Source organism: Salvia splendens, chromosome 7 (genome assembly GCF_004379255.2).
Source record: "Salvia splendens isolate huo1 chromosome 7, SspV2, whole genome shotgun sequence".
Classification (NCBI taxonomy): Eukaryota; Viridiplantae; Streptophyta; class Magnoliopsida; order Lamiales; family Lamiaceae; genus Salvia; species Salvia splendens.
This window is the reverse complement of record NC_056038.1, coordinates 19,918,711-19,946,005: the sequence shown is the minus strand read 5'-3', so window position 1 is coordinate 19,946,005 and position 27,295 is coordinate 19,918,711. Positions and strand designations below refer to the sequence as shown.

Here is a 27,295-nt window from a genome sequence, read left to right as displayed (position 1 = left end):
TCCATGTTCCCACGTGGTGTTGGTGGTTCGGTGGTGGGATGCAATGGATTCCCCCGGTTCGGTGGGGACTTCCCAATCTCGATCCCGGCAATAAGCCCGGCATTCTGAGTTCCGGAGCTCGGTCCGCTCCCCAAAGTAGAGTCACCCTTGGAGTTCGGTCCCTCCCAGGAAGTATCACCGGAGTCCTCCCCATTTGTTTTGTTATTGTTTGGTCGATCACCGGCCTTGCCTTGCTTCTTCCCCTGATGTTTCCATTCGTTGGAGCTGGAGGCATTCTTCCCCATATCTTGCTTCCCCTTCTCGGTCTGTCTCTCGGGTTGTGGCTGTTTTGGCGGGCCGTTGTGGTAGTTTCTCTTTGACGGCCGTTCCTTCTTGCCCGTCGCATAGCACACCTCACTTGCATGGCCGACATGTTTGCATTCTCGGCAATATGATGGTATCTTGTCCCATCGGACTCGCTGCACCGTTTCTCGCCCACCAAGATCGAGGATTATCTCTTCGGTAGGTGGTTTTGTGATGTCTATCTCGACGCAGATTCGGGCAAATGAAAGCCGAGTCTTGTTTGCCGTGGCTCGATCAATTTGTATTGGATTGCCGAGAAGCTTGCCGATGGCGAATAAGGCGGATTGGTCGAAAAGGTGAATGGGGAGGCCAATTAGGTTGCACCAGATTGCCGCAATGGGGGACTCGCAGTAAGCATCAAAGTCCGGGGACCATTTGAAGACCCTCATCGGGTGTCGGTCAATGAGCCAAACGGGCGTACCCCTTGGGCCTCCAAGGATTCGGGCATAGTCCGCCAAGTCCTCGCATTGAATGAGAATATGTTTAGCATTAATGTACTTCCAACTAAATCCACACCGAAGTTTAATATTGTCGAGGGTCTTTTGGATTTGCAGTCCCGTAGGGATAGAGTGAGAAAACTTACCCACAATGGCGTGTCCCATGCTCTCAGCAAGCTTTTGAGTTTCCGCTCCGGAGAAGTAAATGGCCGGGATGCCGTCGGACACTGAAGCAAATCCAATGTTCTGGAGCTTATCCGGTTCAAAGGCTTGGGGGCCGGTAGGGTCAGTCGAGCCTTTGAGCATGTCCGCCATCGTTTTCGGCCGACCGGGGTGGCTTGCGGCGCCTTCACCCCGGCCTTGTAGAGTGTTACTCGCCGAGCCCGACGGGGTACCCCTAAGCAAGTCCGCCATCGATTTCGGCCACGGCGAGGGCCCCAGTGTAGCTTCTACCCCCCCAAGTTGATTAACTACATTCAGCCCTTGTGTTGCGGCATCCGTCGCGGACTTAGGTGTGTTTCCATTTCTCTTCGGATTGTTGAGTTCGGCTTCTCCATTCTCGGTGTGGATCTTCTCGGCACCTACGTTGCCGTTGTGTGCCCTTCTCGGCTTTTCCATTCTCGGCTTTTCGGCTTTTTCTTTCTCGGTGTGGATCTTCTCGACTTTTTCCTTCTCGGTGAGGGTCTGTTCGGCATCATCCATAGGCGTATCGTTGGGTGTTGGTGTGTCTCTTGTCACTGCAACCATCTCGGCACTAGGCGTGGCCTTGTTCATCGTCTCGATAAAAGGCTTTTCTCGGTAGACGTTAGGGTTCGACTTCGGTCGCGGCTGGCCGAACTCCGCACTATAATGTTCCGAACTAGCCTCAAACGTAGCTCGGAGCTTGCTAGTTCGTCCTCGTTCGAGAGGGGGAAAGTCCTCAAGAGAGGGTCCATTTCCATCCCGAGGTGTGTGTGTGACACTTTGCATGCATCCCGAAGGGTTTAGGGGGAACTCCAGTGGATTGTGGCCGGCCGTAATGAGAGGTTGCGCAACCAATGTGTCTAGCATCTCCGCCGAGTCCAAGGCGGCTAAGTGGATGATTTCGGCCTTTGTTGGTTGCGTTGGGGCCTCCACGACAATCGTCTCACGTGAGCTCTTGGGACGGAAAGGAGTTAGCCCACTTTCGGAAGGAGGTTTTGGTCTCCAAGCCAATTCGGGAAAGTTGGGTTGCTGCAAAAAGGAGCTAGATTTTTGTTGTTTTGGGGGCTCAACGGATGCATTGGGGCCAGCATCACGTGGTGTTCCGAAGTGGCAAGGCGCCAAGGAACTTTCGGAAAGTGATTTTGTTGTTGTGCCCATTTCGGGCAAGTTGACTAGCGCGTCCACCCAGGCCTTTTGACCCATGCTAGAGCCATCTCTCTCCGAGCAGCCATCATGTGGGGGGTTGTGCTCTCCTCCGTCACCAGTCCCCGCGTTTGCGCCGGCCGCAAGGTCATCGGCCGGAGCGTTGTCAACAGTTCTGGCGCCGGCAAGTTCTTCATTAATCTTAGCTTCATCTTCACCGTTGAGATTAGGGGAGGGCTCCATCGACGTCGGGAAGATGGGGCCTTTGCATTTTGGGCTTCCGACCGGCGAGCTCCCTTCGGCCCCGAAATCAATCTTCTTCCTAAGTTGCTTGTCCTCCGGCATCGGTGAGGGTACGAACCTTTTCCGACCAGTGCCTTTGATGGGAGGGGCTGGTGTACTTTTCCGTGCCTTCACCTTCATTTTCAAAGTTTTCCTCGCCACTTTCCTGCAGGGAAAAATTATGGAGGGAGACTCCTCCGACGTGAAATTCATTGGCTGGTCCGAGAGAGGGTCCTCGGCCGGCCGGAGGACCATTAGCTGGTCCGAGATGGTGCGCGGTTCTTCTGACTCCGGGGGGGGATCCGGCAGGCGCTCCGGCATGATCGAGAGAATGAGTCGAGTCACCAGCCGCTCCGGAGCTTTGTTCGTGCCTTAGCCAAGGGAGTGGTTGGTTGGTGAGAATCCGAGGTCGGGAGGATGGTGGGTGGCTGGTGGAGCGGGGGCGTGAGGGGGACCGTCGACAGTGGTGAGCCGAGCGAGAATGGGGTGGGCGGCGATGTGGGAACTCAAAACGTGGTGGGGGATTCTAGAGAGAAGGGAGAGCGTCTCTCTCTAACTTACAATTCCGCTCGGCTGCGGACTTGCCTGGAGACATAGTGGAACCCTCCATCTTTGCCTGAGCTTTATCATCAAGCATTGGAGCCTTTCCTTTCTCTTCTGTATTTGCAAGAACTGCGGCCAAGCCTTGTTGAATCAAGACCGCCTTCATCTTCATCTTCCACAGGCTATAATCATTCTTGCCTGTGAACTTTTCTGCATCAAGCCTTGCTGCCATCTCTGAAACCGTTTGATCCTTTGCAAATCAGCTTCAATATCCCCTTCCCACAGACGGCGCCACTTGTTGGGATTCAATACGCACAAGACTTTCACACACTCAGGTGAATCACACACACACTCACAGTTGTATGATCACTCACAATGCAGAAGAACACACACTCACACTTAGAGTATCGAAGATGGTAATCTTGGAGAGAAAACTTGAAAACTCTTTATTGATTTTCACTTCTAACTACGTACATGGTTTTGAGCTATTTAAAGCTCTACAATCAAGTAGCAACTGCTACTAACTAACTACAAGAAGAATCAAGAAAGCAAGAAGAATAACTGCTACATTTCGGCTAACTAACTGCTGCACCAACGGCTAGTTTCTCTAGGCCGAACTTCCTTCTCGGTTCAAGACCGAACTGTTGCTTCTTCTTTTTCGGCTCAAGACGAACTCTATTCTTGACTCAAGACCGAACTTTCTTTTCGGCTCACAACCGAGCACTCTCTTCGGCTCACAACCGAGCTCCCTTCTCGGTTCACAAACCGAACTCCTTTCTCGGTACACAAACCGAACTCCTTTGCTTCTCGGCTCAAGACCAACTGTCTTCTCGGCTCAAAGCCGATCTCAAAGCCGAGCTCAAAGCCGAGCTTCCTTCTTCTTCTGCTAGTTCCAAGCTAGTTCCAGCTCGGTAAGCCGAGCTTACCGAACTCCTTTCTGGCCGAGCTTCTTCCAACTGAAATGAGTACTCCATTATTACATAAAATGACACATGCTATTAATATGCAGGGATTATCTTTTTTATTCTTGGAAACTCTCTTAATTTCATTTCATTTGGCTATGCTGCTCAGGTGAGTATCATAAGTTAAACAGCCTCTTCGAATCAGCCATTTGTTAGTCCCATCTTTCCATTTCAGGATGTCCATAAAAAATAGTCCCATACAAAATGGAAAGTTTCTCTCAAATTATTACCACTATTTTATCCACATTTTCTCTTTCTCTCATACTTTACCTACTTTTTCTCTTTCTCTCATACTTTACCTACTTTTTCTCATTCTCTCTCGTGCATTTTACTCAAATTCTTCTTCTTCTTCTTCTTCTTCTTCTTCTTCTCTCTTACTTTACCAATTTCTCAATAAAACCCGTGTTGTCCACCCATGGGACTATTTTTGGTGGTCGGGACTATTTTTTGGTAGACGGAGGGGAGTAGTATTTAGTTATCTTGATTGGCCAGTAGACGCATAATGTACAATTGATTTTTTTTACGTTGATGTCATTTTTTTCTTTTATCTTTTCGGCAGTCACTTCTTGCAGCTCTGGGATCTGTCCAATTTGTCTCGAACATCGCATTTGCCTTTTTTGTGCTGAATAAAAATGTGGCTGTCAAGTATGTTAATTTCTAAATTCTTAAACTTGAGTACACCTCACTCTAACCAAATAGCAATGGTTTATCACTCTTTCAACATCGTGCATATTACTTGTATTTGCAGAGTGCTCGTAGCCACAGCCTTCATTGTTCTCGGAAACATCTTCCTTGTGGCTTTTGGAAACCACCAATCACCAGGTATACCATCTGAGAATATTAGCATCTAACTAGCATTCTGATTTGTCGCAGAAATTGTCCTTATAGTATATCCTAAGGACTACTTTCTGACACTCAATTTGATGATAGAAATTGGGATAGTAGACAACTCTCTTGGTCCATCACTTTTATTTGATTGGTGATAAGACACAAGTACATAAGAGAAAACATGCATGATATTGATGCATATTGATTTGAAGTACAATATACTGATCTATACATGGGTTACTTGATTGTATTAGTGGGTAATTATTTGAAGTTAGTGGGGGAGTTATTTGAAGTTAATGGGTGGTTACATAGTTATTATTGTAGTTAATAGTAATTATTATCTTTATTTCCTTAGTAGTACGTGGGGTTCTTGATTTGTTTTTACTTGTGTTATCTTTACAAAAGAGAAAGAGTGGTAAAAGGCTTGAGTGGTGAGATTATTTGAGGGGAGGTAAAAGCCAACGAGTGATATACACGAGTGTTTTGTGAGGTTTATTTTTGTGTGATACACGAGTGAACTGTGAGGATGAATTCTACTGATGACAATCAAATTGATCCTACGTTGAAAGCCATGCAACAACATTTTAGAAGGCTTGGACGTGTTCTGGAAAGTGTTTCAGAGTGCTTGGAGAGGCTGGAATTTCAAGCAAATGCAAACAATAACGAGGAAGAAGAGAGTGGAGGAGAGGATAATGCTTCATATAGGCATCGAAATGAGAGACATGGAAACGATAGAAAAGGGCGTACAAATGAAGTTGATGGTGATTTGAGAAGCATCAAACTGAAGATCCCAACATTCCAAGGAAGGAGTGACCCGAAGCTTATTTGGAGTGGGAGCGAAAGGTGGATCTCATCTTTGAATGTCACAACTATTCCGAGGAGAAAAAGGTTAGACTTGCTGCTATTGAATTCACTGACTATGCTATAGTTTGAGGGGATCAATGACAACCAGTACAAGGCGATATGGAGGAGACCAGTTTCGACTTGGGAGAAATGAAAGGCATAATGAGTAAGGAGATTGGATATTCTCATACATTAGCGTGGAAAATACACACACTGTACGCACAAAGTACACAATACACACACTACACCACACACATTATACATACTACACTCACTATACATACGCGTTACACACTACAAATATTAAACACACTATAAATAAAATATACTACACATGTACTGCAAACATACATACCTACATTGCACACACTACATATACTAATGCAAAATACACAATTTATATACTACACAACAAATATATACATAAAATACACAATTTATACACACCTGGCATATCTACAAATATTAAACACAACATAAATAAAATACACAAACACTAAATAGATTGCACATACTTCACATATTATACACAAAATACACATACTAAAGATGAAATAAAATACACAAACATGATATAAATAAAATACACAAACACTAAATCTAATGCACATACTACACACTTTATACATAAAACGCTACACAAAAATAATACACTTTACGCACATTGTATAAACAAAATACACACAATTTATACATACGTGGTACATCTACAAATATTAAACACAACATAAATAAAATACACAAACACTAAATGAATTGCCAATACTACACACATTACACACAAACACTAAATGAATTGCCAATACTACACACATTACACACAAAATACGCGTATAAAGTCACAACACAAAAATAAAACACTTTAAGTACAATGTATAGACAAAATACACATACAATCTGCATAAAGTACACAATACACACCGTGGTGCACCACGCACACTATACTAGTATTCATACGCGGTACATACCACAAATATTAAATACACTATAAATAGAATACACATATATACACAATTTATACATACGTGGCACATATTACAAATATTAAACACGATATAAATAAAATACACAAACAGTAAATGGACTGCACACGCTACACCCATTATATATAAAATACACACTAGTACACAATTCACAAAATAAACATACTAAACACCACTACACAAAAATAAAAACTTTATAGACAAAATACACACACTATCCACACAGAATATACAATACACACTATGCACAAGATACAATATCATAACTACATAAATACACACTTTAAACACATACATATAAAACAAACAATATAATGCACATACTACACACACTATATACAAAATACACGCTAGTAAACAATTCACAAAATAAACATAGTCCACACAAAATACACAATACACACACTATACACAAGATACATACACTACCATAACTACATAAATACACACACTTTAAACACATTAATATAAAACAAACAATACACACAATATTATAAAACATACAATACATACGCGGCACATACTTCGAACATTACACACACTATAAATAAAATACATAAAACACAAGCACAACATAAATACATACACACATTGCACATACTACAAATACTAATACAAAATACACTACTTATACCCTATACAACAAATGCACAAATAAAATACATAATTTCTCACATGGTACATACTACAAACATTAAACACGATATAAATAAAATACACAAAACACAATATAAATAAAACACACACATACCATACACAAATAAACATATGACGCACTATAAAAATAATGAATAACTCTGCGTACGTACTATGTACCATACATCATAGCACACAATACACATTGCACACCTCTATACACCACACAAATACGCACACTTACACATACATTAAAAAAAACACTAAACAAATTACATACAAACACTATAAACACACTTCATGATGAATGACCAAAAATTTGAAGCATCTGAGACTACATCTGTCAGAAAGTTAAAAGAGGAGAAATTGGAGAAAGATGAAAACCCTTGACTTGCTTCAGTATGCTGTCGAGGGAGATTAACGACGCTAGCCTTGCATCTTCAACAACAGTGGAAGGATTCCGAATAGGTGCAGCACCACTTTCTAAATTTAACATCTCCGCGTCGTTTTTCATTTGTTGTAAAGTCTAATTCGAGTAAACGGTGTTTGCGGAATTTCAGTATTTGAGAAGTGAGGCAACCAAGATAAAGAGAGCCAGCGCGCTATGATACAAACCTTTCTTCTCTTGTGATCAACAATATTCAAGAGTTGAACTTAGCTTAGCTACTTGAGCAGAGTCTTCCGCTGCTTCAGTTGCCAAAGTACCAGCAATATCCTTATGGACCAATATAACCGTAAATATCAGTATGCGAACCATAACAAACCACATTACTATAAACAATATAAAAAAACATACAGCAAAAGAACTAGATAATGGCAATCTGTCCGTAGCTGCAAAAAGATGGGAATCTAAAGAAAATGGTAAGAACATACCTACAAATGTTGCAGCTGTGAAGTATAAAGATATCTGGCATATTCAGACAGCTGTCCAAGAGCATCGGTAGTCGGAGGCTGGGCTGCACCAAGTCCAGCCATCCAACCATCCATTATTGCTGTAGACAGGATTTCCAGCTGACCAGTTGCTCCTGCAGCCATGTCATCAGCAATGGAAAGGAAATCGAAGTTCTCTACAAGCCAATTTCGAATTTGACCCTGGAGCGCGCCAGCAGGGGTATGAACAAAAAGGGCCGCAAGAGCCTTTTTTCCAATTGAATAAATTTTTGCTTCTTCGGTTATTTCCTTGAGCTTTCCACCTGCAATATGCTGTCGCCAGGTCTCCTATATTAGTAAATGAGATGAATCAAACACACTGCTCAGCATCATTGATCTCACTTATTCGAGCATCATTGCACTTATTCATTGTAAAAAATCAGCAAAAGACCTGAGATAATGCTTTTATAATGGAAATAGAAAGAAAACATAATAGACATCACCAATTGAAGAAACACAATAATAGCTAAATCCTCTTCGATGAACAAAGAGATAAGGAGGAGGAGGTAACTTAAGGGCATATTCTTCCCATTTTTTCCCTTTTTACGTTTATGCAGTTTATCTTAAGGTCAGGCTTGAACTTTGAAATGCTATATATTTTTAAAAAGTGTACGAAAGAATAATACAAAACTAACAATCTCGAGGTACCAAAACCACTCCCTGAATAAAAAAAATCATTGATTGTTGCTTTGCTTCTGAAATGACAAGGTTAGAACAGCCCGCCCATCCACTGTGTGTGGATTTGTTGCTTTGCTAATGAAATTACAAGGAAATCGTTTCAATTTAGTAGCGTATTCAGGCTTCAGTTGTTAGAGAGGTGTAACTCATCTATACAGAAATAAAGAATAACATAAACATGCTAGAATGGAAAAGACATTAAATCTAGTGATGAGTACAAATAAAGAATAACATAAACATGCTAGAAAGGAAAAGACATTACAAATGGAATCAAGAAGGAAAACATTACTAATTTACCTGATCAATTCCACGTATCTTCAGAACTACTGATGACAACTTTGACTTCTTTTCTGGTTTTATATTTACTTTGAACCTTAAATTTGGTCCTCAACCAGCATATTCCTTGAACTAGAATCGTAATGAACTGGAGATCTTCCAAGGCTGCTACCACGGCTAGAGCTTCTACTACGTCCATTATTTGGCTTCTCAAGAAAGCGCTCAACCGGAGAAACCTTACATCACAAAAGACATTTTCACTTTTACACTCAATGCCTTATCATATTAAAAGAATTCATGTTTCACTCAAGTAGAAAAATTTGTCTATTCAACTAGTAGATCGACACATGACAGGGAGGGCACCTTAATTGATTGTAGCTCTGGTGATCGAGCAAGCAGTGACATTATATAGAAAATCCTAACACGAGAGACAAGCATCGGATCCATCACTCTTCTGGGCTCCATTTTGCGAATGAAAAAAAAACATCTCATATTTCAGCCAGGATTTCATGCTCTCTAGAAACACCTGCCTTAATGACTGCAGCCAGTACCTGCACATAGGAAACCAAGCAGTTATCAGTCCATGAAAGATGATAGAATTTAAATTTTTAACAATCAAGTTTTTCTCACTGAGACACATACATAACCATGTGTGATAACACCAGAAGGATGCAAATGCACACAAAACAAATCTTATTGATTAACCTAGGCGATAGATCCAAATGTATTGAACACCCTAAACCATAGAAGGAAAAGGTAAATCTTAACAAATACTTCAGAGCTTTGTCATTAACAAATGCTCTGGAACCAAGCTAATTTTCTTAATCTTCTCAGATGCCAGAATGTTTCTGAAGGCAACTTATTTTGCAGACTGAACTTGCTGAGCAGATGCAATCATGTCATTCTTCAGCACAATGAATTTCAGCTTTCTCATCATCAGGATACCAAAAACTATATGTTGCCGATTGTATTCATAAGAGGAGGTAGAAGGTGCTGAACACATAATACTAAGGAGAGCGCAGAAAAATGCAAGAAAGTAACCAAAGGGTTTCCTCAAGGAGATCCAATCCCAAAAAAAATTATAGAATGATCAAATTTATAAAATGATGAGAAAGCTAAAATTTGAATGACCAAAAATTTGAATCATCTGAGACGACATCTGCCAAGCGGTTTATATTAAGTTCCAGTCTGGTAACTTGCCTCGGAGGGAGCATATAACTGTCTTGAATCTATACCAAGCTTTTACCAGCAATGCAAGAACCTATACAAAACAAATGCCCATGAAAGCACCAAGTAAGGAAAAATGAAAAATTTGATAACTACATATGTATAGAAGGCAAAATCTTCTCATAGTGCAGATATTGCAATGCTTATTGTACAGTAAATACTATAAATATTTGTTATAGACCCAATTGCGACTAGGCATTACTAATAAGTAGTTAAACATCACAAGAAAAAGTTGGAAATGTGTCGTATTTGGATTTTCTCGATGTGTTAAATTTCTGCAGTACATTTAAGATAATTTTAGTTCATTTTTAGAGTACAAAACTTGCTGGATTATCAATGTAATTGTAACAATAGATCTAAAGGGTCTGGGAAATCTCTTTTATTATAAATGCAATGAATATGTATCTCTCTCAGAGTTATGACAGAAATAGCATGATGCTTTGATTTTAGAAACCAATACCTCGAGTCCAACTTTGTCATATTATGAGTTGTTGTGTTGCTAGCCACCTCATCTAGGTATGATACACTTTCAGCTTCACAGAGTTTCAAAACCTGCAGCGAAAAAAATCACACTTACTTTAAAGAATTAAGCGCCTGTTCACACAACCACACCAAGCACAAGTACAAGCACAAGCACATAAAATTTTTAAGGTGTGCTAACTTTACCAACAGTTGTAAGATTTAAAGACATATATCAATTTATCTTAATTGGAAAGTGCACTCACAATAGATAAAGCTTTAGATTTTAGGCGGGAGATAGCAGCCATGTATGAGGAAATATTGTCTGAGCCCGATAACTTTAAGTTCATGACGGCCTGAACCAGAATCAGAACGCCTCCATTGCCCCACTACTCCTGAATTAAAACAAATAATAAAGAAACAAAGGGGGGAAAGGAAAACGAGAAAGTAATCAGAAATGAAGAAAGAATTCAGAAGTGTGAGATTTTAGTTAACCAATGGGATAAAGTTATATATGCTATTAATAGAACTTGTAATATACTAAGTCATAACAAGGGAGAAAATTCTCTTCTCATAGTTGTAACACCGGTCCCAATGTTAATGTAATCCATAAAGCGCACAATGAGAGAAAGTAGCACAGTTAAACGTCATAATTTACTTACTGAGGTTGATCTAGAAGACCGTGGTAAATCCGACGAGGCAGATAGTATTGACAGCAAAGCACCACTGAGTGACTGCATTGTGGGTTTGAGTAGATTAGCTCTCAAAAATAAAGCCAAAAACAAGGTAAAAATAGAAAAAAGTATCAAGTGAACTACATCAAAGAAGACAAAGACCCTATTACTTGCCTTAGGAAGGGTAGGTGTGTTGTGATGGCTTCATGTAATTAGGAGTCAACTCTCATCTAGAGAACTTGGTGGTCTCTGTTGTAGTGAGATCGAAGAGGGAATTGCTAATCCACACAATATGCTGCCGGGTCCGATCAGAGAAAATGGTGGGCCTGCAATCTGAAACCAAAATAACCGCGTCGGTGATCAGTATTGGCACTATGGCCAACATCAGGTTCAGTATAAGCCATTGAAATACTGTTAGTTCCCTCTCTATAAATGCTGCAAAGTATAGGATATGATGGCAGTACTGTGGCCACTCAATAAGACGGTCCACAGACTGCTCCAATGCCTTACTCCCAAATGAAAACATCATAATGTCATAAATCCAAGGTCAGACTATAATTCACAATAATAACATTCACTGATAACCTAAGAAGGAACAAACTTCTGAATCTGCAGGCTTCCACTAAGCATCTAAAACAGCTCGTAAAGCAATACCCAGCGTAAGGCGAGTCACGCGTTGATGCTTAATGACTGATCTGAAGTAGAAGCATTCACAAAGGATAAACATTATAGGCAAGCTGAAAATTTTACAACAGGGTAACATTACAATTAACATAGTTAGGTTGAAGAGTATTTTACAATATTATTTATCCGGGACCATGTTCACTATGTAAACCAATAATTTGATTTATCAATCATAATCATCAAACGGACATGTAAAGATAAAAAAACTCAAACACAGTAGACTATGTATAAAACTACCTAGCTGGCATATAAGAGATGTTAGGTCAAAATAAATTGTTGAGGAACTTGACCAAACAGATCACTTCAACAGAAAAAATCATGCCATCAAATATATAGAGATCAGAGTAGTCTAGATTCCATACATTGTCATTAAATCCGGCATTGCAAAAATATTAAAATCATGAGAAAGATCAGTCAGCCTGCCACAGTAGTGGCAACACAGCAAACCGAATGCCAAAGTAAAAGGAAATGTGTCTCATAAGTACTTGGGAAAGAGCTTGTAAAAACATTAACAGATATTAATATGCCAAGAGTTAACAATAAATGAGGTTTATATATCAAAGAAACACTAATATAGCACATATTTGTACACGGCATATGAGACGAAGAAAAATAGGAAACTACGTATGCCTTAATTATAAAGCTGCAAGGTACCAAAGAGTGGATTAAAAAATGCTGAAAAATATCAGGCACAGTATAATAACACACAAAAATATAATATATGTAACATATTAATTATAAAGCTGTAAAAGGCAGCAAATAATGAATTAAATAAGTAGAAAAATATAGACGCAACAACAGAGAAGCAGAAGATCAAGCAAAGCAAGCTCAAAAAGCAAAAAATAGACTTGTGCCTTCTGTCTTCAGCCCTTCCCCCCGCTTCTTTTAAGTTAAGAAGTCAGTCAACCCCTACCACCCTCGACCTTCAGATCGACTAAGTACAATCTAGTCTATTTATGCAGTAGGATCTATCAAGGAAAACACATTAGTAGTTGAACAATAGATAACATTTGCAAGAATGAATCTAAATGCTCAGAGAAGCTTTCAAATTGACTAAGAGTAACACGAGAATATGCTGAATTATCTCGGTAGCCTCAAGTGCAACAGGATTGGCACACACCTCTGTAATCTGACTCAAAAAGAATTTCTTTCCTGCATACAGACAAGAAAAGGGTTACATGTTTAGTGCAACACGTAGAAGAATTCCAAAGACATAAAAATAATAAACTGTTGTATGTATTCCACTTCCTACAACTAAACAAAAAATTATATCTAAATGTATGTATAAAGAAGAGAATAACTAACCACAGATCCTGGTATCGTGTTCTTCAGAATTAGACAAAGCTAGACCAACTTCAATTTTATCAGGTACAAACAAGTGTAGAGCATCAGACTGATTATGCAGAAGTTCTTCATTGATGGCTTTAGTATGAAATGACACACTTAATATCGAACTAAAGTTAGGTTTAACAAATAAATGTTTGAATATTGAAGCAAGTATTGGTTGCAGCTTTATACCCTTCAACTCGCTGGAATAAATAGTGAGGTGGTCAAAAAAGAGCAGTGATACTGAATGAGATGGTCCAGAAACTGCTCTAATGCCTTTCTCCCGAAGGAAAACATTGGAATGTCATAAATCCAAGGTTAGACTGAAATTCACAATAATAACATTAACCAATAACCTAGGAAGGAACAAACACTTGAATTTGCAAGCTTCCCTAAAGCATCTAAAGCAGCTCGTAGAGCAATACACAGCATATGGTGAGTCACAAGTTGATGCTTATTGACTGATCCTGAAGCAGAAACATTCACAAAGGATAAACATTACAGGCAAGCTGAAAATTTTAGAACGGGGTAACATTACAACTCATAGTTAAGTTGAATAGTATATTACAACACTATTAATCTGTTCTTATGTTCACTCAGTAAACCAGAATTTGTTGTATCAATCATAATCATCAAACGGACAGGTAAAGAAAACAAACTCAAACACAGTAGACTATGTACAAACTACTGAACTGGCATATAAGAGATGTTAAGTTAAATTAAATTGTTGAGGAACTTGACCAAATATACAGAAATCGAAGTAGTCTAGATTCCATGTATTGTACATAGTGGCAACAAGCTGCAGTTTCCATTCCTGCATTGCAAAAATATTAAAATCATGAGAAAGGTCCGTCACTCTGCTACAGTAGTGGCAACACTAACCTCATAGAAAGTATCTTTACTTGACACTAATTGAGTGCCCAACCAGCTTCCATGGCCCACGGTTTCTTTTTTAGATGCAATTACAGCAAACCGAATGCCAAAGTAAATAGGAAATGTGTGTAGTAAGTAACTAGGAAAGAGCCTATAAAAACATTTAACATATATATTAAGAATCCAAGATTTGACAATCAATGGGGTTTACATATCAAAGAAACACTTATATAGCACATATTTGTACAGGGCATATGAGACAAAGAAAAATAGGATGCTATGTAAGTATTAATTAATTATGGTGCAAGGTAGCAAAAAGTGGATTAGAAAAAGTAGAAAAAAGTCAGGCACAATATAACAAACAAAAATATAATATATGTAACAGATCAATTATAACAAACAAAAATATAATATGTGTAACAGATCAATTATAAAACTGCAAAATGCAGCAAAGAATGAATTAAATAAGTAGGAAAAATATAGGCACAACAACCAATAAACAAAAGATCACAAAGCAAGCTCAAAAATCAATAAATAGACTTGTGCCTTCAGTTTTCCACCCTTTCCCCCTCATCTTTTAAGTTAAGAACTCAGTCGCCCCCTACCACCCTCGACCTTCGGATCGACTAAGTACTTTCTAGTCTATTTATGCAGTAGGAACTATCACGGAAAACACTTTAGTTCCACGAGAGATAACATTTGCAAGAACGAGAGGCCTTCAAATCGACTAAGAGTAGCACATGAATATGCTGAATTATCTCAGTAGCCTCAAACGCAACAGGATTGGTACACAGCAGCTCTGCAATCTGACTCAAACAGAAAGTCTTTCCTAAATACAGCCAAGAAAAGGGTTAAGGTTTAGTGCAACAAGTTGAAGAATTCCAAGGAGATAAAAATAATAAACTGTTGTATGTATTTCACTTCCTACAACAAACAAAAAATTATGTCTAAATGTATGTACAAAGAAGAGAATAACTAACCACACATCCTGGTATCGTGGTGATATTGTGTTCTTCAGAATTAGACAAAGCAAGTCCAACCCCAATTTTATCAGGTACCAACAAGTGTAGAGCATCATAAAGATTTGGCAGTAGTTTTTCATTGATGGCTTTAGTATGAAATGACACACTAAATATCGAACTAAAGTAAATAAATGTTTGAATATTGAAGCAAATATTGGTTGCAACTTTATACCCTTCAACTGGCTGGAATAAATAGTGAGGTGGTCAAAATTGAACCGGAGCAGTAGTACACTGCCCGCCATTCCATCCATTATGTAATAACAAGTTAAACAATTACCCACACACATCAAATACTTCCCAAACATAAGTCTTGCTCGCCCTCAAGCAAGTTAGATAAATAAGCACATTCACAAGAAATTAGATAATCCTCTACTTCAAGTCACGTCAAATCACACGAATCATTTAAAGAAATTAGGTTGAGCCCGAATTCACTCGCGAGTAAAACTTTTAGAACAAGAATTGTACACGAACTAATTCCCTAAGAGCTAGGCATCCAATGCTTCAATGTTAGTTCGATTTATGTCTTGGGAGTCTCAAACCATCGTCGCTAATTCATAAAGAGAAGTTCTTCCAGCTATTCTTTATTTTAAGCACATAAGATCTTTCTCCCAAAATCAAGCAAAATTCATCGCTCACAAGTCAATATGATGCATAAATCAAAAGGTCTTTTCATTTGGATGTAACGGGGCTTTTGGTAAAGGTGTGATCATATTTGGATAAGTAGCTTATCACCATTCTTAAAATACTAGCACATCCCTCACAACATCCTTCCCATCTCACTAAAATACAAAATTCTGACAGCTCAACACCCCAAACTTGAGATTTTTCTACCTTCTAAACCAAGTGATCTTATTCTTTTGAGCATATTTCTGTTTTTCGCTCGATATTCTTTTTTCTGGCCTTGGCTTTTTTAACTCATGAAAGGCTGCCTTTTTATTTTATTTTTTTACTTGCCTTGGCTTTTTATTTTACACATGAAAGGCTGCCTTTTTATTTTATTTTATTTCTAGCCTTGGCTTTTTTTACACGTAAAAAGGCTGCCTTTTTATTTTTATTTTTTCAAGCCTTGGCTTTTTTTTACACATTAAAGGCTGCCTTTTTATTTTACTTTTGTTTGAAGAGACAGTTTTTTCATTTGTATCTCAATATAAATGAATACCACCTAATGAATGTTCCATGACTTCCATCTTTTCCTTGCCACCATAAATACCCTCCCAATAATGTGCTAGCACTTTAATTTTAGTGACTAGGGTAGAAAATATAGGCCAACAAACGGATATAATAAGTAGGCTAATATAGTGACTTCAAAATTTTCAACAAAGAAAATAGGCTTTTGGGGCTCAAACCGGCTCACTAGTGGTTTATGTAGGGTTAGGCATGTGATAATTTGGATATGAGGCTTTTAGTCCTATTGCCTAAATCATTTTTATGCACCAATATCAACAAGGTTGCAACTCATAAAGCTCTCATTCAGTTGATCGGCCCTATGGCTTTTTGAATTAATTTTTCAAAACCGGAATAGTTCTCTCTCCTTAGCTCAAGAAATCGGGCACCAAAGAACATTATTGTCACTGTATCTGAAGCACGGGAAACCTAGTTCTCCAGAAGTTAGTAAGCAACAAGAAGTTTATAGACCAACCCTCGAGAGAAACGAAGTCTACACTAATAACCCATAAAAAAAGTGGTGAAAGTAGTGACAATCAATAGAGAGAAAATCTAGCATGCGCACACAAATAACAAGTGGTGAAACACTGTTCGTGGAAGCTTTTCGTCCTCACTACAAAGTAGCATAGTACTAGGGCAATTTTTGGATATTTATGAAGCTAATATCCTTTGTTTATCGACTGGTGATGTGTATGAAATCATTAAAAACTAGGGAGATGCACAGATTAGAGAGTTGTGAGACAACCTCTCGGAAATTTACTCTTAATCATAACATGTCAATTAACATTTAAATTCTCTATAAAAATCAACATATCAGGCATGAATGAAAATAAATAGCAGCTAGGCACTCATGTATAAGTAGGAAGCATCCCAAGTTGAGTATATACGGGCTCGAACAACACCTGAAAAAGATTAGAAGTAGAGTTACCAGAATCCTCAAAGACCATGATTTTGACGACTACAAAGATGAGAAGTAGAGCTACTCCTTTTTTCATCAGGGCCGAGTCCAACACAGGAAGCTAGTTGCTCCTGCAATCCACCGCTTCCCAAGCTCCTGCAAGAAGAAACAAACTTCATTAAAATCTTATCAAGAAGACAACAGATATATTATGATAAAAACAGATGCACTTAACATTTTATGGAAAAGGATGAATGATATCCATAGGCTAAGCAAGAGAGTTTTACATGGAATAAATTATCTTCTGATGCAGCACGAACGATTCGGGACTCAAATTGACTTATAAATAACCTACAAAGAAGATTGTCAATCTTAGATAGCCTTAAAAATACATTAAGTACAGAATGCACGCATGCACATAATGATAAATGTGGTGAGTGAAGCAAGTTTATTAAAGAAATGTCAATGCTTTCAGGCAGTAAAATCTCTAATCAGATGACTAGGTAAAATCTAGAAAAACCTGTTTGTTAACAATGCATTCCCGAAATAACTTTTGCTGACACAGAGAGACTGTAGAAATTGAAGAGAAGAATCACACTGCAGCCGAGGTGATTCAAGGTCTCTTCAGTAGTAGGGGATACACTTCTAGATGAATCGTTGGTCCGCAGATACTTGACATCTACACAAACCGCAGCAAATGCTGCCTCTTTGCATATGTACACCTGCCACCAACTCCACTTACTCAGCCACAACATAATTTGATAACACTTTGAAATAACAACAATCAAGAAGATGAAGTGGGACGATTTATAGGGGTTTTTCTTCTTTAGTTCTAGACCACAAATAACATTCCTTAAGTGTACTGGACTTTTTTTTTATTCCGTCTTTGGGAGAGACGCATGACCCTCATGCGTCTCCTTTTAATGAAACGCATAACGGAGATGCGTCTTTTATAGAGACGCATGAGGGACATGCGTCTCTCAATTTTTTCGAATTTTTTCTTAACGACGCATGAGCATCATGCGTCACGGGCAAAGACGCATGAGTATCATGCGTCGCTGTGAATGGAAGAGGGAAACGGGAGGTCACATCCAGCTCAGAGTAGCTTTCTGCAATTGTCAGATTATTTCCATTATTAATTCTATTTATTACAATTATTATAATTTAATATTACTGCAAAGCAGCTCACCGCTTTCATCATGATCTGCCTCATTCTATTCTTATTTTTCCAGCACCAAAATCAAGATTTTCACTTGCTTGTACAAACACTGGATTAATAAATTCATAAATTCATATTTTTCCATTTCTCATTCAATCGTAATAACTCAGTCCTATAACAAGAATATGCATTCTTTTATTTATGTTATCCCACAATAATATACATTTTTTTGTTTAAGCCGCCCCACAAAATTATACAATTTACAATTTGTGAACCTTTTCCCCATTAATAATACTTTGATTACTTTTTTTTCTTTACATTTCTCTTACTTTATCAATTTTGCATTAAAACTCATGTCGAACCCAAAATGTATATTCTCTTAGGACAGAAAAAATATAAATTAAAAAATATTTATATTTAAATTATGCATAAAATACTATAACAGTTGGAATGATAATCATAGACCCCACAATTTATTGGTTTCCAATCCTCTATTTCAGAATAAAATATAGTCCCCCACTCACGAATTAATAAATAATGACCCTATTATTTATCAAATGGATTTTAAAATATTGGTTGTGTATTGTATCTGAAACAATAGGTTCATTTTTATCGTGATTTTCAATTATTTGATTTGATTTGATTAGATGAATTATGATTTAAATGAAATTAAGTAATTGTTTGAGATAGTAGAACTCACTAGTAATAATAGACTAAGAACCCACATAATGACAAATTGACAATTGCAAAAGCTACTCTGAGCTGCGGACCCCGCCAGATGTGACCTCCTGCGTTTCCCTCTTCCATTCTCAGCCATTCTCAGCCACCTAATAAAATAGTGACGCATGACGCTCATGCGTCTTTGCCCGTGACGCATGATGCTCATGCGTCGTTAAAAAAAAATTCGAAAAATTTGAGAGACGCATGTCCCTCATGCGTCTCTATAAAAGACGCATCTCCGTCATGCGTTTCATTAAAAGAAGACGCATGAGGGTCATGCGTCTCTCCCAAAGACTGAATAAAAAAAAAGTCCAGTACACTCAAGGAATGTTATTTGTGGTCTAGAACTAAAGAAGAAAAAACCCACGATTTATAACATTAAACTAGTAATTTAATGTTCTCAGTTCTCACCAAATCCTGGATTGCTACCTTGTAATATGCAGTCAATGCTAGAGCAACCTCTTGGTACTGTGAAGAAACAATGACCGTCAACAATTGTAGACTGCAATCTATGAGAGACGCATGAAAAAGAATCATGTCATTGGGAATGGTGTGATATTCCTAGATACGAAGTAGTAAGTACATATCTACAAACAACGGATAAGGAAATGAATATTGACTTGTATGTATGCTCCAAGTAGAACTAGCAGATAAAAGACCAGGTCAATCAGTTGTTCTTCCGATATCTTCACATCATCAAGCAATATCAGAAGAAAACATATGATGATATATGAATTAAGGGACATACTGATGATGTATACACATATAACCACATCATAACACACGTAACAAATATGTTGCCAGAAGTTGAGAATGACTATATTTTCAAGTACATAAACAGGGAAGATAAATTAAGAAAGAGCTAGGATCAATGTGAAGATAAGGAGCTGTGAATCAAAGTTATTAAAGTTAAAGGCTAAAAGGGCTCAGGAGAGGTGGAACTAAAAAACCTATAAAGCATTAAGTACCTCATATCATACAAATGATGGGTGAGTTTATGATCTTAGGAAGTTGTGGTTTATGCAAAAACATTAGCAACTGCAGTTAAAGAAGACTAGAGGAAATTAAGCAGAAAGGTTGTCAGGATAACTAGAAAACAACTTGTTAAAATACTTTTAAACCTCCATGTATTACAATAGTTTGTTGACTGCAAATCTCATAATATTGAGAATGAAAAATGAGAAGCAACCTAAAGCAAAAAAAGGAAAGCGAAAACAAGCAGACTGTTACATGATGAAGTGGAAAAAAACCACTGAAGGAATACAGGTCGCTAGTAAAGCAACCAAGTCAAAATAAAGATTTTCTTTCCATCCGTTTATGTTTGTTGTCTTGCATCAATCAGCACACAAATCCAATTATAAGTGTAATATAGGACTTTTGAAAATCAACAAAAAAAATAGAGCATTGCCATCTGCATGATATGATGATAGATAGCTCAGTATCACTTCCGATAACCTGTTCAATTTTGGGCATCCGGGAGACAAGATCACACATGGAATGCAACAGAAGAATTCCACATAGCAAATACTTGAACGTGGATTTTTCCCTTTCCCAAACCATAATCGTTGCGATAAGGTGAAGAGGAAGATTCCTTGCAAATTTTTCCAAGTCAACCTGCAATAATCATGTGATTCCAACATGTGCATTCTGACGTGTAAATAGCAATAACAATATCTATAACATAAATAACAACTTTTGCAACAACCCTATTAGTTTCTATGAGTACATCCCAGATACAACAAGCCAAGAAATTGCAGATTTAACCTCTGCCGAAAATCCCAACAAACTACAGTTCTAGTATATATATAGATAGATAGATACATATGCACCTACTCCCAATCAGTTTCACTATCACACAATTGTTTCACCACCAAAACCGAGAGAGAAATAGAGAGTCAGTGGGTCTAGCTTTCACAATGGCTGAGCCCAAATTTTAAGATAAATGCTCAAAGGGATAACACCAATCTACAAATAAGCAAGCGATATCAACCCAAGAATGTTTGGACATCACAACAAGTTTATTAGCTTCACAAATCAAGAAGAAAACCCAATGTCATGAACCCAAATCTAACTCCCTAACATATCTAGCCAAACAAGAAGATAAAATTTGTAAACTGAAAAATTAATGGAAGCTTACCTAAGCCGAGAAGTCCACGGCAGTCCAACGAAATTGACAGTGCAGCCGATATGGCTGGAGAATGACACCGACCGAAGTGAGACCCCGACGGCAGCGACTGCTCGGTGGATTCTCGAGTGCCTCTCACAGCTCGGCGGCACCTGATATCCGACGGATGGACTGATGGCATGACAGCCTTGCGACGCGGCGGCTGGTGTGCGCGACGTCAGCGATTCCAGACCGAGGAGAGTGCAACTGGAACGGAGGGAGCGGCTCCGAAGCGACGGAGGCCGCTGTCTGCAAGCGAGTCCAGCGAGTGTATGCGCAAAGGAGAGTCGGTGCCGGCTGCTATTGACCGACGGCAGTAGCGGTGGGCAGTCATGGTCAGGCGGAATTGAAATTTGGGAGGAATTCAAAATAGCTTTAATCGACCGAACAGAGGCTGCGTCGAATTGTTTGGGGAGAAATCGGACCGGTGATGGAGTGTAGTCGCCGGCGTGAGAAAGGCGGAAGGGTGCCGACGGGAATTGGTTCCTTCATTTGGGGATCTATGATTTGGGGAAAGTAAATTCAAATTGAATAACGGCAATTGAAATTTTTGAGGAATTCAATATATAAGACGTGTTTGATACTGTCGTGAGGAAGCAAAATAAGAATTTGACCAAGAGAACAAAGAAAATGAATTCATATATTTGAGTTTGATACACCCAAGAATTGTTGGATGAAAAACTTCCCAATGCTTGACACGTATTTTATTGATATTGTATTAAATGCTATTTAACACTTTTATCCCTAAAATCAATGAGCATACTTAACTCTTTATATCATTGTTATATTGTAGGGTAAGTGCATTTGAATGGCCAAAATATTGGTCTATTAAAATGGCTCTGACTTCCAACTTGTTTGTAGAGATAAGGGTGGAAGGAGGCCCCCGAGCACACATTATATCATACTAGTAAATTGATTGGTAAAATAAAAATGACCAGATATAATGGCAACTGAAATTTGAGAGGAATTCAAAATATAGCATTAATCGACAAAAATTTTAACTATTAAGGATAATTCTTTGGGACCGTGAGTAATTCCATGATGGGCCAATGAATTGAATAAATTAGGGCTGACTTTAAGTGGCTATATTTAAATAATTCTTTAAATTGGCTGATTAATTAATTCTTTGGTCTAAATTGATTTAGTTAATAGTGGCTAATATGTTGGATTATTTTAGTAACTTCGACACGAATTAATATCCAGATTTATTTAATTCTTCAACATATTCAAGTTAAAGGCATGAATTGCTAGTTTAAGTTCATGCAAAATAATGTTGTAAAGGCAGGAAATAAAATTAACATGCATGCATTCTAATTAAGTTTGAATATTTTATTGAGTCTAGTTAGTATGTTATTCTTATTTTAGAAGGAACTATACCGGCAAGAAAGTTAAGACTGAAGTGAGAATTTCAATTAATAATCTAAGCAAACGTGGTGGATTTTCTATCCTACATTATTGTTATTGTGTGGTTTTTCTTCCTAAGTACTCCCTCCATCCATGGAAAATAATCTTATAATGTCATTATGGGATTTTCATAAAAAATAGTCTCATTTCTAAAAAAATGGAAAGTTTCACTCATATTTTATCTATTTTTTTTTATCTTTCTCTCTTACTCTATCAATTTCTTATTAGAACACGTGTCGTCCACCAATGAGACTATTTTTTATATCGGAGGGAGTATAAGTTAGTTTCATGTATGTTTTATGAGAAAATGATGTTATGTATGTTATGTAATGCCATGTTTTGTTTTGATCATTTTCTATTTGTTTGACTAGCATGGGGGAGCATACCTATTTGGCTTTACAAAACTTCTTTTCCGAAAAAAAATACTTTGGCACTACCAATCTACTAAACAAATGACGTTGACTTATTTGTTTATTATACATTTAAATATGTAAAACAACCATTAAATGTAAAAATAAAACACATATGAAAAAAACAATTTGTTTAATTCCTTGAAAAATAATCGAAGAATTTTTACAATATTCAAGCACTCGAAAAATATTTTATAGTACACAAAATACTAATAAAGAAAATATGAGATAATTATTTATAGATGAAGTGAGAAAGTATTAATTATGTGTAGTGTGAGACCATTTACTTAAAAAGTAAATTGAACTCAGAATTGAATAATAACAGTACTCTCCCTCTGTAGCCATTAGGAGTCTCATTTGAGTTTGGCACAAGTTTTAAGAAATATAAAGGAATGTGGGTGATTAAAAATAGTGGAATGTGGAACCCATTTTTTATACATATTAGGTTTATAATAGAATGTGAGTGGATATGATTATTTCTTCTTTAAGAAATATATTAGTCTAATTTATGTAGTATTGGTACAATTGTATTACTTCTCCTTTATTTACTACTAATTTGTATATTTTTCATAAATTATGAATTACTAGATATTAAATAAAAGCAGAGGGTGGATATGATTACTCGCTGAGAGAAGGACATTCATGCATCTTTTTATTCTAGTTTCATTTAAAGTAAAGTTTGGTTTTTGAAAATTCATACATAATATTGCATTAATTGTGGTAATGAATCATTGGATAATGATAAAATGCAAACTCTATATATCGTACAAACTCTAAACTATGATCAAGGTCGTTAGAAAATATCAATAAATGACCAAATAACAGCAACAAAAATGTAAACATAACCGTTGACACTGTGTTGACAATCTTTGTTGTTGTTATTTTTTATAATGGAAGACTTGTACAAAACAAATAAACCAGACAAAGAATCTATTTGACAGATTATGGGATTAATAACATGTTAACACAGAATTGCATGTTAGAATGCAAATAATTCATGCTTAAAGAAAATAAATCCTAAACATGAATACTACGGTTTAGAGTTACCGATTTGATTCTCCAAAGAATCATCGATTACTTGCACCTTCTCCTCGTGATGACCTTTAATACGAGACCACGGATCTTCTAATTTGTTCTTGAACTCAAGTTGTGACCTTTGGGTGGGCAAAGCTTGTGAAAACCGAAAGGACTCGACTAGAAAGTGTCGGGGTTTGGTGCCCCTTGCACAGCGGAAGACTTGGATAAAATAAATTCATCAGATAAGGATCTATTTGATCGATTATGCAATTAATCAATTCACATGTTAAACAAATAATTGCATGCTAGAACGCAAATAATTCATGCTTAGAAAATAAAAATCTTAAAACATGAATACTACGGTTTAGAGTTACAGATTTGATTCTCCAAAGAATCGTCGATTGCTGGTTCCCGAACTGTATTCCGAAATTAGTGTGGACTAATCTTATCAAAATACTATGACTCGAATAAACAAGACAGAAATTCCTCACGGAGGAGAGCTGAAGAAAAAATCATCTCCTCCAATCAAGAGAGGGACAAAAATTTCATAGTAAATAAAATTATATTTTATATCTCATTTATTCTCCTATTTATATTAAGTTCATATTGGGCCCAGTCATGGATCTATGGAAGGTTTTGGATATGGCCTCACCCAATTAGCTTTTTACTAATTAAATTGAACCCACAATTTAATACAAGCTTATATTGGAATATTATTAGCAGCCACCACAGAATTAATATTGCACTGCTGATGAGGCTAGTTTCATGCATGTGTTCCATGATAAAACTGCACCCAATTCTACTATCTAACGGGCGAATATGAGCCAGGTGTGTGTGAAAGTCCGCCATATTCCAAGGATGTTCTGATCAACTAGGCGGACAGACGAATCGAGAAAAAGGAGTGAAACTGCTGTGTGAACGGATCAAGTCAGATCAACCGGAGCCAACAGGAGTTCCCGCATAGAAGATGGAGCTAAAAACCCCTATCAAAATCCAAAGGCATGAATGACATTTCGAGAGGACGGTACCCTAGGGATCAGAGCCCTACGCCTCTCTATAAATAACAAGCCAAGCGCGAGTAGGAGAGGGGGGGGGCGCACATAGAGAAACACATTCCTGATTTCAGCTCTCTTCAAGGGCTGAAATGGGAGCTCCCAACACTCAACACTCCTGAATTCTGCCACTCACACACTTGGTCTTAGTTTAGTTTAGTTTAGCAGCGTGGTGGTGTTAGTTTTACCAGCTCTATCTTTTGGTTCTGTAATTCCGCTTCAAGAAGAAGCGATGAAACAATTTCTACTTTTAGTTCTGTTTACTTTTAGTTTATGCTTGACGTTCAGACTTGGATTTCAGTTTATTGATCAATGTTTTGTGGAAGTTTGTTATTATGCATGAACTCTCTGATCAATGTTTGATTTCCGATTTATGAAGTGTATCTTAGCTCAAATGTTTAGCTGTTGTTTATTCCATTGGATGTGCTCTGTTGTCTATGAATTTTACTCAGTTATGAAGTGATCATGGATGGGATGCGTTAGGACGTTTAGATCTGCTAATTGGTAACATGGTAGTGTAGATCTGAGTATGTTTGCATTGATCGAAGATGCGATCGTGTTTGATTCGTTTTGGCAGTCGTAGATCTGAAGTTTCATTTTATTATTTTAATGAGCATGAGTAGGTCAGTTTGTTTATGTCTTAACAATAGTTGTTCTCTGCTTGATTTGGAAGTTATGCGTCAGATTTATAAGTTTGTGCTCTCTTGCCAAGTTTGTTCTGATGGAAGTCTCTGCACATCTGATTTACTCTGTTCCTTGATTTGGTTGTAGAAGAAGATGAGTTTGTTAGTAAAGTTTTGCTTTATCGTACACTTTTCAGATTTCAGGAAATTACATGATGAGTTGATCAAGTAGATTTTATTCCATTTAGCAAGTGGATTAGTTTAGTTAGTTTAGTCTCTCAAGTCAAGTAGTTTAACTTAACCCACCGTAGTAAAACGTGGCAGCAGTCATTCCCATTCGTGTCCGCAACCAATGTAAAACAAATCATCTATGTGGGATCGATCTTTACTTCCCTATACTAGTTAATAGTATTGTGGGTTAAGGTTTTGAAAGCGCTTTTGAGCTCTCACTCAAGTCGGATCTAAGTCAAGTTGACAAGTCTAAATCTCCACTGGATCCACTCGCCGACATTTTGCAGGTAGAAGACATACAACTGGCCGGCTGGATCAGTTTGACGGTTTAACTTGAGTAATCTAAAACATCAGAAGACAAAGAGGAGAGAGACAACAACAGCAGAACAAAAGCGAACCTTTCAACTGCCCATCCAAATCCGAAATTACAAGTAATCCCGGTTTCCGTTTTGTTTGTTGTTTATTTCCCTCGCTTAAGATATAAATGTCCATTAATTAATTAATGTCTGGTATGGACTTAATTAATTAACATATTAGTGGACTCAACAAAAACACTTATTTATTATCCATGGAACAATTAAATTCCAACATGTCAGTTTCCAAATAATAAAACCTTGTTCGAGCTCCTCTTGAGGACATTATCAAACGAGACTCACCTCGCGCACGATTCAACATAATAGCAATCCTAGCACCGCTATATATTAATCACTACTACCCAATATATTAGGATTATTGGGTTGCGAAAAACCCGCACCATTTGATAAGTCGAAGTAGTGCATAATCAATATCGTATGCTCAATGCTAATGTATGTAGATTAAGAAATAATTATTTATCATGACCTAGTCTTTCAGTAGATAGCATAAAAACACGACTTGTTGTTAGATCTATTCAGTGCTATATCACAGCAACGTCATCTTATTTCAGTAAGGCTTAGAAATAATCAGACTGACATTGCAACCTTTCATGATAGGTAGTCTAAGCCTACCTGGGTTGTGAAATTCTTTTTTTTTCTTTTGCAAAGCATTGCATAGAACCGACTGTGTTACCTTAAAGTGGACGTCGCCCACAACCAATCTACTAAGCAAAAGACTTAGACTTTGTTTGCTTCTTATACATTTAAA

At 37.7% G+C, this 27,295-nt stretch overlaps 3 long non-coding RNA genes across 3 annotated transcripts; all 3 read right to left on the bottom strand.

Moving 5' to 3' along the window:
- Window positions 1–8,274: 8,274 nt before the first annotated feature.
- LOC121811568 lies at window positions 8,275–9,544 on the bottom strand. The gene is made up of 3 exons (XR_006052716.1): window positions 9,430–9,544; window positions 9,088–9,302; window positions 8,275–8,400 (listed from the first exon to the last, which is right to left on the bottom strand). It is a non-coding gene; the product is annotated as an uncharacterized LOC121811568 (long non-coding RNA).
- A 3,324-nt stretch (window positions 9,545–12,868) lies between these two features.
- On the bottom strand, window positions 12,869–17,960 carry LOC121811565. The gene is made up of 6 exons (XR_006052714.1): window positions 17,914–17,960; window positions 17,681–17,744; window positions 17,424–17,549; window positions 14,319–14,383; window positions 13,416–14,250; window positions 12,869–13,262 (listed from the first exon to the last, which is right to left on the bottom strand). It is a non-coding gene; the product is annotated as an uncharacterized LOC121811565 (long non-coding RNA).
- LOC121811566 lies at window positions 17,961–20,741 on the bottom strand. Its single transcript, XR_006052715.1, has 3 exons — window positions 20,728–20,741; window positions 19,702–19,781; window positions 17,961–18,115 (listed from the first exon to the last, which is right to left on the bottom strand). It is a non-coding gene; the product is annotated as an uncharacterized LOC121811566 (long non-coding RNA).
- Between the last annotated feature and the right edge of the window lie 6,554 nt (window positions 20,742–27,295).